The following is a 14,018-nucleotide window of genomic DNA, read 5'->3' as shown; positions in this document are numbered from 1 at the left end:
GTGTGTCTGTGTGTGTATGTGTGTGTGTCTGTGTGTGTGTATGTGTGTGTGTCTGTGTGTGTATGTGTGTGTGTCTGTGTCTGTGTGTGTGTGTCTCTGTGTATGTGTATGTGTGTGTGTCTGTGTCTGTGTCTCTGTGTATGTCTCTGTGTGTGTATGTGTGTGTGTCTCTGTGTATGTCTCTGTGTGTGTATGTGTGTGTGTCTGTGTGTCTGTGTCTGTGTGTGTGTGTCTCTGTGTGTGTGTCTCTCTGTGTGTGTATGTGTGTGTGTCTGTGTCTGTGTGTGTGTATGTGTGTGTGTGTGTGTGTGCACGCTCATATGGCCAGGCTCTAGGCCAACCACTTTTATCCACTGAGCCAACTCTCCAGCCCTTCTGAGTAACACACACACACACACACACACACACACACACACACACACTCAGAGAGAGAGAGAAAGAGAGCTACCTACCTTAACAAGGGCAGATTCCATGCCAAGTAATATCTTATTGTAAAGCCATGTCATAGCTTAAATTAGAACTTAAACGTTTTTAAATCTTGTAAAGTCTTCAAAGCTATGGAAAACTGATATTCATATTGATATAGGTAAATACAAATTTTATCCAGATGTGGTGGTTCATGCCTTTAATTCCAACCCTTCTTAGACTGATGTGGGAGGATCAGGAGTTCAGGGTTAGCCTACATTGGAGACCCTGGACTTTTGTTTGGTTTTTGTTGTTATTGTTACTTATTTGAGCTTTACTTGTTTTGTTTTGTTGTTTTATTTTGAGATAAAGTCTTGTTATATATCTCTGGCTGTCCTAGAACTCCCTACATAAACCAAACTAGCCTCTGATCAACCTCTCAAGTGCTGCAATTAGAGTACACCTGGTCACATGCCCATATGTCTTTAAACAAAAAAAAGGCTTATATTTATATTAATATATATGTATATATATTAATGATGACTATTATCTTGATACTCAAAAACTTTAAAGTTTATTTGACTGTAAGTTTTAGTCAGCAACCTAAATCTTTTTAAGAATTGAGCAAAGCTTTTCTTTCTTTCTTTCTTTCTTTCTTTCTTTCTTTCTTTCTTTCTTTCTTTCTTTCTTCTTTCTTTTGCTCAAAACGGAGTTTCTCTATGTAGCCCAGGCTGTCTTAGAACTCTCTCTCTAGACCAAGTGGGCCACAAACTCACAGAGATCCTCCTGCCTCTGCCTCCTGAGTGCCTGGACTAAAGGCGTGCGTCACCACCATCTGACTGCATAAATACATCTTACTGCACGGTTTCCTGGTAAATATATTCTTATATTTGTTTTAGTAGAGATGAACTCATTGAACATGTATATTAAAGAGCAAAACAGCGGCCGAGGAAAGAAGATAAAAGGGAAGCTGGCCATGTTTCAAATTTTCTTCTGCTTCCCTGAACATAGGCAACATTGGGTTTGAGAATGAAACCAAAAATAAAAGTTTGCTTAAATGGAAATGAACCACACATCTTAACTGCTTGTCATGGTCGGCTCGGGCTACTGTAACAAAATACTACAAACTGGGTGGTTTAAAAACCACAGAAAGTCCCTTCTTATCACTCTGGAGACTGGAAAAGCTAGAGGCAAATGCTGTATGCAATGGTGGCTACTCCAGGTACAACAAGGCTGTCAGAGAGAAGACACCAAAACCTCTGTTATGTCTTTACAGAGTCACTGATTTTGTCCATGAAAGCCATGCCTTTGTGACATGATCACCTCCCAAAGGTAATACCATCCGTCGTCTTAGGGGCCATGATTTCAATATGTATATTTTAGGGGAAATGCAAGCATTCAGGACATAACATTCCAAACACATTGAGATTCATAACTTTTTAGTGTACACAAGTTCACTCCAGCTCAGTAGTTCTGAAGTCTTTTTTCACATTGCTTTTGTTTTGTTTCAGGCAGGGTTTCTCTGCATAGACGAGGCTGGCCTCGAACTCATATATCTATATATATGTATACAATGAACAAGAAACAAACAGAATAGAATGATCTTCTTCTTTGGCTTAAAGCTTTCTTCTTTGACCCCTGAAACAGAGACAGAGGCAGGCAGATTGTGAGTTTGAGGCCAGCCTAGTCTATAGAGAGAGTTCCAGGACAGCGGGGCTACATAGAATAGCCTCATCTCAAATAAAGAAAAAAACAAAAAAAAGGAAAAAGAAAGGAAGAAAGAAAGAAAGAAAGAAAAAGAAAGAAAGGAAGGAAGGAAAAGAAACTCACAAAGAATATTTTTAAAAGAAAACTGTTACATACATAGCAATAATATTAATGTTTTCTGTGTTGGTTATATGATCCCAAACATGAAACATGAAGAAATTTGAAAATAAATAAATGAGAGATTTTTTTTAAAAAATCTGAATTAGTGATACTATTTATATATTGGTTATAATTTCATTTCTACAGTGCTAGTAATATTTTATCTGTCATCTATTTTCCGCCATCAGCATTTTCCCCCACGACCTTCCTGTCAGTTGGGCCAGGTGGTTCTCTGGTGCAGAGGGCTCTCCTCTGCATTCCAGGTTCCAAAGCAGCATCTCTGGTCCTCACCCAATAGATGACAGTCGTGGCAACCAAAACTGTCCCCAGACACTGCCAAATGTCCCCCTGGGAGGCAAAAATCACGCCCCCACCCCACCCCAGTTGAGAAACACCGCTCTACAGTAAGTTCCTGCTATCCAAATATTTTGATTATGTTTTTAACTGTGGCCTACTACCCTGGCTGCATTAATCACGCCATGGTTCACATTGATCACAATGATTAAAGGAATTACACATCCACTCTGGCACTCAGGCACTTACTACCAGCCTCTTAGATAAAGTCGGGGAATATTCAGGGAAGAAATTCCTATAATTAGAAAAAAATAAATAAAAGATCGCGTGAAAAGCATATAGATTTTTGGTTGTGGTAGACCGGGATCAAATTACATCCATTTGCTGACGTGGACCAAATGACTCAAAGAGAGCAGCTGTTATTGGCTTGTGCAACCCAGCAGATCCTAACATGGCTTCAGAAAACGAGACACTTCCTGGGTATTTACCTGAGGTACAGAAGATGCCCATGACTCACCGTGGCCTACTGACCAGCAATGTTTTCTTCTCTTCCTTGTCACTAATCAATTTCTCTTAATGCCTGTAGAAAAATAAAACAAAACTATAACACATTCAGTGGCTCCCACAACCAAAATATTATTGTGAAACTAACGTTAAACATTTCACTGTTATTTTTCCTAAAAAGAATATATATAAATATATGAATATAAATATTCATATATGTGAATATATGTATATATATGAATATATTTTTTAAATGGTCCTATCCTATATGATGAATTCTGTAGCTTCCATACCACAGTTCCTCTAGAACGTCAAGATATTTACCTCATCACTACAGGATTAGTGGACGTAGATGCTCTTTTGTCTCCTCTAAGTGCCCCAGTCCTTGTGGGTTAATTAAATACAATCCACAAACATCATTAAGTTTTTAGAGGACCTACGTCTTTAAACACACAGCTTTGATTTGGACTATTCCCTCCTTTTTAAAAAAAAAAATCTGGAAAACAAAATGTGACTTTTCGAAACTTAGTTAATTTAAAATTCACCCTTAAAAACAGGAAAGAAAGCACTCTAGTGTGATGCTGGGGTTGCCTTCATCCCAGCATGCCCCACCACTGTTCTCTGGACGGCAATCACAGGACCCAGACATCAAGCTGTGGAAGAGGTTCTTCCAAGCAACAGCATCTGGCACTTTGGCAAAATGAGCAGGCAGTTGCCCCGGTGGCTTCGGAGTTGCCTCTGGGTCTGTCACAGGGTATGGCTGCTGAGAGAGGGTCTGGAACCTCGTCTCCATTTGCATTCTACCAACCTGATTTTGTCTATCTTTTGGGCATCAGAAGCCTGGTGGTTCTTTCCATCGCTCCTGAGGTACTTTAGTAAGTCTTCCTGTGCACTTCTCGCATCCCTTACAGAAGTAGATAAGCATGCTGGCACCAGTATGCAGAGCGTTCTACTCAGTGCCCCCACCAGCAAGAGAAACATAAATGAATGGGCTAGTCTGCGTCCTGAATATTTTAGGGCTGCGTTTTTTTACCATCTTGACTTCTAGTAGATGACTTTGTCGGTTAAGTTTGATAAATGGGTATTTATTAATACGAATACCTACTTAAACCAAGGAAATTTTCCTTTTGCTTTCTGACGATGGTGCAATCTAAGCTGCTAAGGTGGTATAAGACCACAGGGGCTTGGTTGAGGGGCCCATGAGCAGCCACGAGTATAACTCTTGGAGAAAGCATGAACCAAGGAGCTCTCAAACCCTCTTGCCTTGAAGGAAACTTAAAGCCAAAATTAGAACGTAAAGAATGAGCGTTTCACTGTTGTTTTGCTTTTTTGTTTATTTATTTTTGTTTGTTTTTTTTTGCTGTTGTTGTTTTCTGAATGCTTCAAGGACAGACAAACAAAATTACTCGGTATTCTGAATAATTTTCATAAAGAGTATTAATTAATCACCCCTCTGCAGCCCACAGACTACGCTTGGGTGCTGTGACCAAAAAGACAATGCAGCTACCGGTGAGGACAGGGTTCAAGAGCTTGAGGGAGTGCAGGTCTACAGGATAGCATGACTGCTCTAGAAGGACAAATACTTAATCCCCACCAGACCCCCAGATTTCACCAGAAAAAAAAAAGCCTTCTAACATTGGCCACTTCTACAGAAGCTTTACTTAAATCTGTCACCTGATCACCATATTCGACAGCTCCAACCTGTGGAACGATAATCGTCCTCATATCTGTTTTATAGACAAGAAGCAAAGAAAATGGAAAGGGGGAAACGATCTCGATAAGAAAAGCTGCATCTGAATATAAGTTGGCTGTTACATAGGAAATTCTAAATTTAAAAAGGAAATAAAACTCATCAGTTTCCAAAATTGCCAAGTCGTTGAAGCTAAAAGGCCCCAAACAAGTAAATATGTAATGACCGCTCCTAACTGAGATAGGGAATTTCAGAAAATCACAGTTGTTACTCCTTTGAATAATTTTTCCCATTCTTTTAAGAAATAAGACTATAATGGCAGCGTAGACACAGATCGGATCCATAACGGCGCAAAAGAACACGCTGTTAAATCTAAGATTTGTTTTTACTACTAACCAAACCGATCAAACACCCAATCAGACAACCAAACAACAACAGAAGGTCTAACAACTGCAGAAACCCTTCGCTGAGGAGCACAGGCCTCTCTGAACACATACATATTCAGTTGCCCCTGACTTGAGTGCTTAAAACACATCAAATTTGCAGAGTAAAAGTCAGGTACTTTCCTGAATTCCTCTTATCAACCTCCACAGTTCTTCCTGGAAACCGTGCTGTGAGGGAACAGCATGGGCCCTCAAAACCTTAAACAACATATAAGTCTTGTCGGTTCATCTAGAAGAAGGGAGATGATAGAGAATTTTAGATCAAATATGTATTCTGGCAACTTGCTTCTTTGCAACAAGAAAGACAAACAAACAGAATAACAGTTTCCCTGACCCGAGCCTGATCATGTCTGCAGACTTTATTAATTCTTGAGATAGGGGTTAGTGATTTAACTTCGTGGTACAACGCTTGGCTAGCAAGCACAAGGCCCTGGGTTCAATTCACAACAGTGGGGGGAAAATTAACAAGTGATTCTTGACAGTTACCTAATATACGGACTCCCAGTTGTGCTTGATGAATAAATGGATAAAACTGAATCCATGTTGTAACCCACTTTAAAGTGTGTGTGTGTGTGTGTGTGTGTGTGTGTGTGTGTGTGTGTGTGTGTGTGTTGGAGGCTTTTTGGATTGGTAATCACCATCTTTAGATACATCAGAGACTTCAATGGAGATTGTTGCATGTGATAATTAAATATATTTCCATCTACCAAGTGTGGATAAATTTGTTATTGAACAAAGAATACAATCTCATTTAAAGACATTATGGAGGGTTGGCAAGGCAGCTCTGAGGGGAAGGATGCCAAGCCTGACAACCCAGTTTGCCCCTCAGGACCCACAGGATAGAAGTAGAGAACCAACTCCCACAAAGTGGTCCTCTGACCTGCACACATGGCACATGTATGCCTATGCAAACACACCCCACACACACCCACACACACACACACCCCACACACAACACACACCATACACACACATACACATACACCCTCCCCCACCCACATACACACACACCCCACACACATACATACACACACACCACACACACACACACATACACACACACCCCCCACACACATACACACACATCCCACCCCCACACACACCCACACACACACATACACACACACAATTTTGTAATAACAATAATAACTATGGGGAAGAGGTTGTGAAGTCAGGTGTAATACTTGTATATAACCCCAGTACTAAAGGAGAATTGCCGTGAATTCAAGGCCAACCTGGGATATATAGAAAAACTCTATCTCACAAAACCAAGAAAGAAGAGAAAGGAATGCGGAAGGAGAAGGACCATGTAGCCTAATGCTAAGTATTTGGGGCACCATTTGGAGTCTGCTGTTGACCAAAGTTGTATCGACACAGTGCCAGCCTCGAAAACATGTAAACAGACTTCTTAACTCTTGAGGGTAAGGGGAGAGATTGTTTGATTTATCATAGGGAAAAAATGTTGCGTCCACAGACGGTCTCTTTGTAAGGGACACTTACATGCAGGCCTTGGATGTTTCCATTTTGTCGCCACAACACGGGTGCAACTGAGGCCCAACATCCCATCCACACTCAACACCTCCAGACCAGCCGCTTTCTTCTATGTTTCTCTGGCTTGTCTTGTGCATCAAAACAAGAGAGCACACTCAAAAGGAAGCTGCTTTCCCAAGAATCATCCAAAAATACATCATCTATGTTCTGTTTGAACTGTGCCCTTTACATGATGCCTCTAATGCTCGAGTTCGGGAGCTGAGAACCGGAAGCGATTCTATCTTCCACTTTTTTTTTTTTTTATTTTTTGCTTGTTCATTAGTTGAGTAAGCTGCCAGGAAACTGCCACTTAGGCTACATGTCACTGTCTGTTGCTAAACTAGCTTAAATGGCATTTAAGAAATTATTTAGGAATGCCGTTATGGAGTAGCTCTCCGAAGTCAGACACATATTAATAAAGACGCCTTCAAGCATGCACAGGTCGAATGTCAAGAAACAGATACCCAAGTACAAGAGTCTGCTATTGCACCTAGGTGGTTGTGTAAGTAACTCTCGGGGTCCGGACTGTCCCCCAAAAGACAACCGTTTGCTTCACCAATCTAGGACACTTAGTCCCCTCTTTAATACCCAGCTGGCTCACATGGCCGCCTCCAAAGCTGACTCTCTGGCTTGGTTGGCAAGTGGTAACCGGCAGAGGACCTTAACTGACTTTGAAAGGACGTGAGAGAGCTTTGGATACATTATGCAGGGAGGAGAGGCTGTTCATGGACCGATGGAAAGGTGGCGAGAAGGTTCCTATGTAGCTGATAACAGGCTTTCAATCAAATCTGGTTACAGTGCTGAATCCCACCTGCCTGGCCCGAAGAGTTAGCACAGTGGCCTTGGGGCTTGAGGGTGGAGGAGGGGGGTGATGGACAGGACCCAACACACAGCAGATCTTCAGAAGCATCGAGAAGCTCCCCAACCCATGGCTAAAATGAAGTCTGTAGCAAGGTGCATAGGCAGAAACTAGAGGGAAACTGGGACTGGGTGGTTAGAGGGACACAGAACAGCACGTGTTTAATAGTAGAGCTCCCGTGACGTGTCCCTTCAGGGAAAGGGGATGTGTCCAGCTGGACCTTGGAGAATGGTCCCTGCTTTCTCCGCGAGGCTGGATGTGGACCAGTGCCTCAGGGCAGCTTCAGAAGGCTGTCTGAATCATACCTTTCCCTCCCAGACACTCAAGCCGGAGTTCCCAGCCATAAACTTCCCCCCCAGCTTCCCCCTTCACTGCAAGTGGCTGCTGGAAGCCAGACGCCTCGGACTGCGGCTGAAGATCCAGGCTGCCCAGCGGACTCTTGGTTAGGACAGTGCTAACTCCCGGCTGCTCCTGTGGTCTGAAGCTGCTCCCTGGTCCCCATTGAGACAACGGCGGAAGCTGGGGGGAGGGGTGCGTCACAGATGGACTCTCCACCTTTCTCAGCTGCCTAGGCCCGGACTGGGAGGCTGGACTGGAAAAGGAACTTGGGGCTGGGCTGGGCTAGTTGTGTAGATCGCTAGGCAGGAAGGTCTCCAGAGAACGCAAACTCACAGCCTGTTCTTTCCCCACCCTGTACCCGGCACAAAAGGCCCGGAGACTGGAAAGACAGTTCGATCCCTCGAGTCCCCCATTCCAGAATGCTGGTGGCTGCGGGCCCAGGCCCCACATTTAGAGTGGTGTTTGTTCCACGCCAAAATCTCCAGCCAGGGTTGCCTTCCAGCTCTGCTTCGGGGGTACCCGTCGACCCGGCTCCGGGTGCGAGTTTTCAGTGGCTTTCCCTTCATCCACGAAGGCAACGCTCAGAGCCGGTCGCTGTGCCTTAGCATCCCGAAAACAGGACGTGCCAAAGTCTAGGACAGGTCGCGACCCCGCCCCTCCCGGGGACCCCACGCGCAACCGCGAGCTCACAAGTAGACACGGAGAGCCAGGAGCGCCCCACACGCACACTCATGCTTTGCTCCCCACGCTGGGGAGCAAAACTTGCTGCTTCGGCCGGGTGTTCTGGTGCCCTGCACACCGTTCTTGCCCAACACGATCTCGGGTGGACAAGATTTCCCCTGTAATTTCTTCACTCAGAAGGCAGCCCAGCCTACTTGGTTAAACTTCTCAAAGTGTTTCAGGTGGCTCTGGGTCCCCCAAATCCTGCAGCTCACTGGGGCCGGGGCCGCCCTTACCCAGCTCTGCGAGCGGGCGCGAGATTTGCGCCACACTCGGGCACCCGAGTGTTTCCGTCCCGTCAGCGCTGCCCCAGACCCTGAGACACGCGGTCACCGGCTCCCGTCGCCGCGCCAGACAGGCTGGAAAATCCCCGCCAGACCGAAGCCAAGCCTGGGCCGTGCACCTTAAGAAATCCCAAGTAAGGGATGGGTGAGGCGGGGAAGGAGGGAGCCGGGGGAGTTTGTCCAGAGTGCCTCAGGTAGGAGCCCTTCTCCCGGACTCTGATGCGACTGCATTAGGGTTAATGGCAGCCGCCTGCTTCTCATTATTAATTGTCTTTGTGTTTGAATAAAGTATGTAATCTTCTTCCCAACCACACCATTAAAATAAGGTTGCCTTTTCAATTAAGAACTGTCGTGAGCACAGCAGTCAATTTTGCTAATGAAGACGCATTATATTTTCCCTTAAAAAAAAAAAGAAAAAGAATGAAAGAAAAAGAAAAGAAGAAGAACCCAGCTTTTCATTAGGCGCGATTATGGTTAAAATACACGAAGGGAGTTTCCCTAAAATTGGGTGCGAACGTGTAGTGCATTAAACGGCAGGCTTTTAAATAAATTGAAATCTCTTCAGATAAAAGGAAAACGTGGTTCGTGAACATTTCCAAGCCCACTGCTTTCAGACTAGTAAAAGCAAATACGATGAGTTTATTTATTTGCTTAGTTTTCCAGATGCACTTAAAACAATGAAAGCGAGATAATTGCAGGTAGAACAATTCAAGCAAGTACAGCGGCTAGCTGAAAATACTCTGTAAACTTTGGGGAGCGGGGGTGTGCCCTGCTAGTTTTCCGATGAGTTCTTGAGCTGAAGCTCTGAGTGCACTCTGCCCATCAGAAGGTCTTACAGCCCTTACTTGGACACTTCAGCTCCAGCACTCACGAGTTAAGTGCGTGGACTCCGTCCTACAGTTTGTTTTGGCTTCCTACCCTTCTTCCAACTTTCCGTCCTTGACCCCCTCTTTTAAAGGCAAATTGAAAGCCAATCAACATGGTAAGACTGCTTAAAAGTCTACGCCTTTGTGATAAGCACATCCTCCGCTGTCCTACAACATAAAAGGTGGCAAAGTTGTGCGCTCGAAGTTTTAACATGCACTGGCCACTCACCTTCAGGGATGTGAAGGCGCAAAGTTTGGATCCATGGAAAATGAAAAGTGTGCAGTCAGTCATTTACTAATCTCAAAGTTGGGGAACATGCAATCAGGAGGGTCTATCAAGAGCTGTGTGCTTTTAGTTGATTTTTTAAAATTGGGGTTGTTTGTTTTTGTTTGTTTGTTTGTTTGTTTGTGAAATGGTGTTTCAAATAAGTCTCTCCTTCATTCAATATGACAACTCTGATAGGAGACACATTTGAGAGCAGCATTTGAGGGGAAAAAAAATATGCCAAATTCTTCTAAGTAGAAGGGAAGTTCCTGACAGCAGCAAGGCTTTCCTTTGTAAGACAGCATCAGTGGCTTCTTGCACACATGATCTTTTCCAGGTTTGGGGCGTTATATCTTTTAAATATTGAACTTCTTCTTTTTTTTTTTTTAATCAACTAGCTCCTTAAAATGATCTGCAAAGAGTGGGAAATTAGATTTTCGATTAAAACCTTATCCCATCTCGAAGGATTACTTTATATTGATTCTTAAATATGGCTACAATTGATGGACTCTAATTAAAAATCCAAAGAAAAAGTCTGCCTCGCCTGTATAAAAGAAGCTTTTCATATGCGGGAAATAAAGCTTTGTAAAAGGTTACAAATAAAAGATTAGAGTTTTATCCAAACTAGTTTAAAGCTTCACTGTGGTTTTCTTTTCTTCTTCTTTTTCTCCCCTTCCTTTCTTACAAAACCATTCCCGGGTCTTTTCTTCCCCCAGTTTTAAATGAAGTTTGCAAACAGGCAAGATATTGGAGTGTAATGGTTGGTTTTGCATCAGCTCTATAGCCCAAGGCTGCTGCTTGCAGTAGAATTGATTTCAAGGAAACTTTAAGACCAGCAGAAAATTATGTAAACTGACTGGTACTGTCTTCTATCAATCTATCCAAATCTCTCTCTCTCAAACACACACACACACACACACACACACACACACACACACACTCATACATCTCCCCCCCCCCAACACACACACTCACACAGCCTTTATTCTCCCTCACCCTAACCCTGCCCTGAATACACCCTACTCTTGGTCTTCATACTCCCTGGGACAAGGACAGTTGACTAGCTCCAAGCTCACACTCAGCTCATAAATGTCTCACAGCACACATCTCCCACTTGTCGCACAGTCTTAATCCGGTTCATTCCGGAACAACACATTACTCCTCTTTTCCTTTTCCTTTTTTTTTCCCCCTAAATTGGAATTTGCCTCCTGTTCTTTCATCAAGACGGCACAATCCTATCTTTGAAGTGATTTCTTTTCCCTTCACCCTCTTTTCTGAAGCAACTGAAATACAGGGAAGGAGTGACCCACGCTTACTTCATAAGCGGTGTGCTGCTTTACGTCCCTCACCCTGCCCGCACTGCCTTAAATCCTGTTAAGAAATGATCAGAATTAAGCTTGGCAAGTTTCAAAATAAAGTCATTTCTAAAAAAAAAGAAAAAAGAAAAAAGAAAAAGAAAAAAACCTAGTGAAGAATTAATTCTTTTTAATAGGTGATGATTCTCATGCAAAATGTGGTTACTTCCCTTCCCCCACACTGTCCACTGAATTGCTGAAAAGATTTGAAATTAATCTTCATATTTCGGAAGTTAGTGTCCAGGGAGTCTAACTACTCCCCCCCCCCAACACCCCCACTGCGCTCTTGAGGGATATGGGGTTTTCTTCTTTTTTTAATTAGCCTGGAAGACTCCAGAGATGGTTCTCCCCTCCCCCCACCCACTCCCACAGTTAATAAACTTGGAGGAAACTTTGGAATATTTTAAACGAGCCTGGCATTTTGGATGGAGAAAACTCAACCCAGTTAGTGCCACGCATAAGTCCAGATTTCAAAACACGACTATCAGCTATCATGTGGGAACTGCACACAAGCCTTGACAAATAACTTGGTTTTCTGCATGCTGCTATTTTTTTCCCCCCAACTCGGCTTCTGAGTCTTCACATCTCATCAGCCTAGCAAAGTAATTGTACACACAGCAACCAAAACCCACCCACTAGTTAATGAGAATTGTTGGAAAGCACAAACCACCGCTACCTTAAGTCAGCTTCATAGGAAATGTTTTTGCTTTTTCAGATGGGAGAAAAGTTAAACTCCAGATATAGGAACTCCGATGAATGAATAGGAAGTATATTGGAGGCTCAAGAACTTACTGAAAATCAAGAGATGTTTCCATCCAAGGAATCTTTTTCTCCCATCGAGTTTCTAAGGTTTTTTTTTTTTTTTTTTTTTTTTTTGTGAAGCAGCCCACCCTCTCCACCAACCCCCCCTCCCCCAAAGCCAGTGGCTTTTGTCCTGACCTAGAATAGGGTTTGTGGAAACAGTACCTGAGCCGGGCTGTCTGCAATTTCCAAATTGACAAGAAGAGACTGGAAGATAAAAAAGCATGTTCTTACAGGTGAAGAGCAATTTTGCAACTTTTCCAGGCGACACAGGAGAAAGCCTGCCTGCTACCAACTGCTGGAGAGTCTGGGCAGAATTCCTCTAGAAAGAAAAAAAAGAAAAGAAAAGAAAAGTCTTTTTTCCCCTTCCCTCCCTTGTCTGCATCTCTGTCTCTGGCTCTCATTCTCCTCCGTCTCTTTCTTTCAGATCCAATCTTTTGAGAGCTGCAGCATATTGCTAAGCTAAAGGGAAATTCTCTTTGATAAAGTGGTGTTTCCAGCTTCTGGGTTTTAAAACCTAAATCTATATTCAAATCTGGCTGAAGGTGTGTTCTGGGATTTATGAAAAGCCTCTTAAAGGGGTAAATTTACCAAACCGTGACAAAATCATCACGATCTTACTTTAGACATCTGAAGTGGATGAGAATTTTAAAGAGACCCTTGTTTATTTAACACTGTCCATTTCCAACTGGTGGTTTATTGGCCCTGTATTTCTGCGAAGTTATTAGACTAGAGGGCAAAGGAGAAGCGGGGGCTTGTGTGCTGCCAGCCGCTGAAGGGGAAAGCCCTCCCACGCTGTATCTAACAGAAATCCTCCACTGTCTATAGCACTCCGGAATTTTCTGGGAGGTTTGGCTGCTCTGGGTCTTCTCAGGACTACATCTCAAACCTTTGCCTGGAAGTTGAGAGGTTCCTAACGTCTCTGGACTCTACTGCAGATGGATCGCTTTCTCTCCGATTTTTTTCACTTACTTCGAGTGACTCACAAGCTCTCGCTCTATTTCTTTACCGCACCCCACCCTCACTGTCCCCAAGGCCTTGCTTTACTACATCCATAATGGTCTTTTTTTTTTTTTTCTTTTTAGCTCTTTGATGCTTTCAACATCATTATGATCAAACTGGGGAGAATTCTTTTCTCGGGGTGGGAAATCGCCTCTTTTTCGAGAGATTCGCGTGGATTTGCCCTTCCAACGTACAAAGCACGATGGCTCGGACCAAGAGCCAGGACCTGCTTCCCACAGCCCGGGCCACGGGGGACAACTGCCTGGGACATTTGTTTACCTCTCCTAAATGAAAGGCCTTGGGGACAGTCGCCAGGTGTTTCTGCACGGTGGGGGCGGGGTAACAAGGAAAGGTCCGTACTCACCCTCCCCCCAAGCCTAGGCCCCACAAAGTCGTGGCTCCAGGGAACGCGACAGCCAGGGGTTTTCTTCGGACTGGAGCAGCTACAGAGGAGCCAGGAAGATCTGGGCAAGCCCGGAGGCGCTCCAGGGTTCGTGGAGCCTCCAGGACCTCACGCTCTTAGAACACACCTGCAAGTCAGCTGCGGCAGCGGAGTGCCCAGCCTTAGGCCGAGCCGGAGCCGAGCCCAGCCGGGCTGCGGAGAACTTGCAGCCTCGTGCGCACTCCCGTAATTCGCTAATTGCTGTAAATCCCAAGGACGGCCACATTTGATTACACATACAGTATAAGAACCGACAACAAAGCGACGAATTAATTACCAACTTCATTAACATAGGTCCCCAAATTAAAGGCAGCGAGCTGTTTCTTTGGGCCCGCTAGCAGTGGTGGCGGTGA

This window comes from Rattus norvegicus, chromosome 15 (genome assembly GCF_036323735.1).
Source record: "Rattus norvegicus strain BN/NHsdMcwi chromosome 15, GRCr8, whole genome shotgun sequence".
Lineage (NCBI taxonomy): Eukaryota > Metazoa > Chordata > Mammalia > Rodentia > Muridae > Rattus > Rattus norvegicus.
This window is presented reverse-complemented; position numbering follows the sequence as displayed.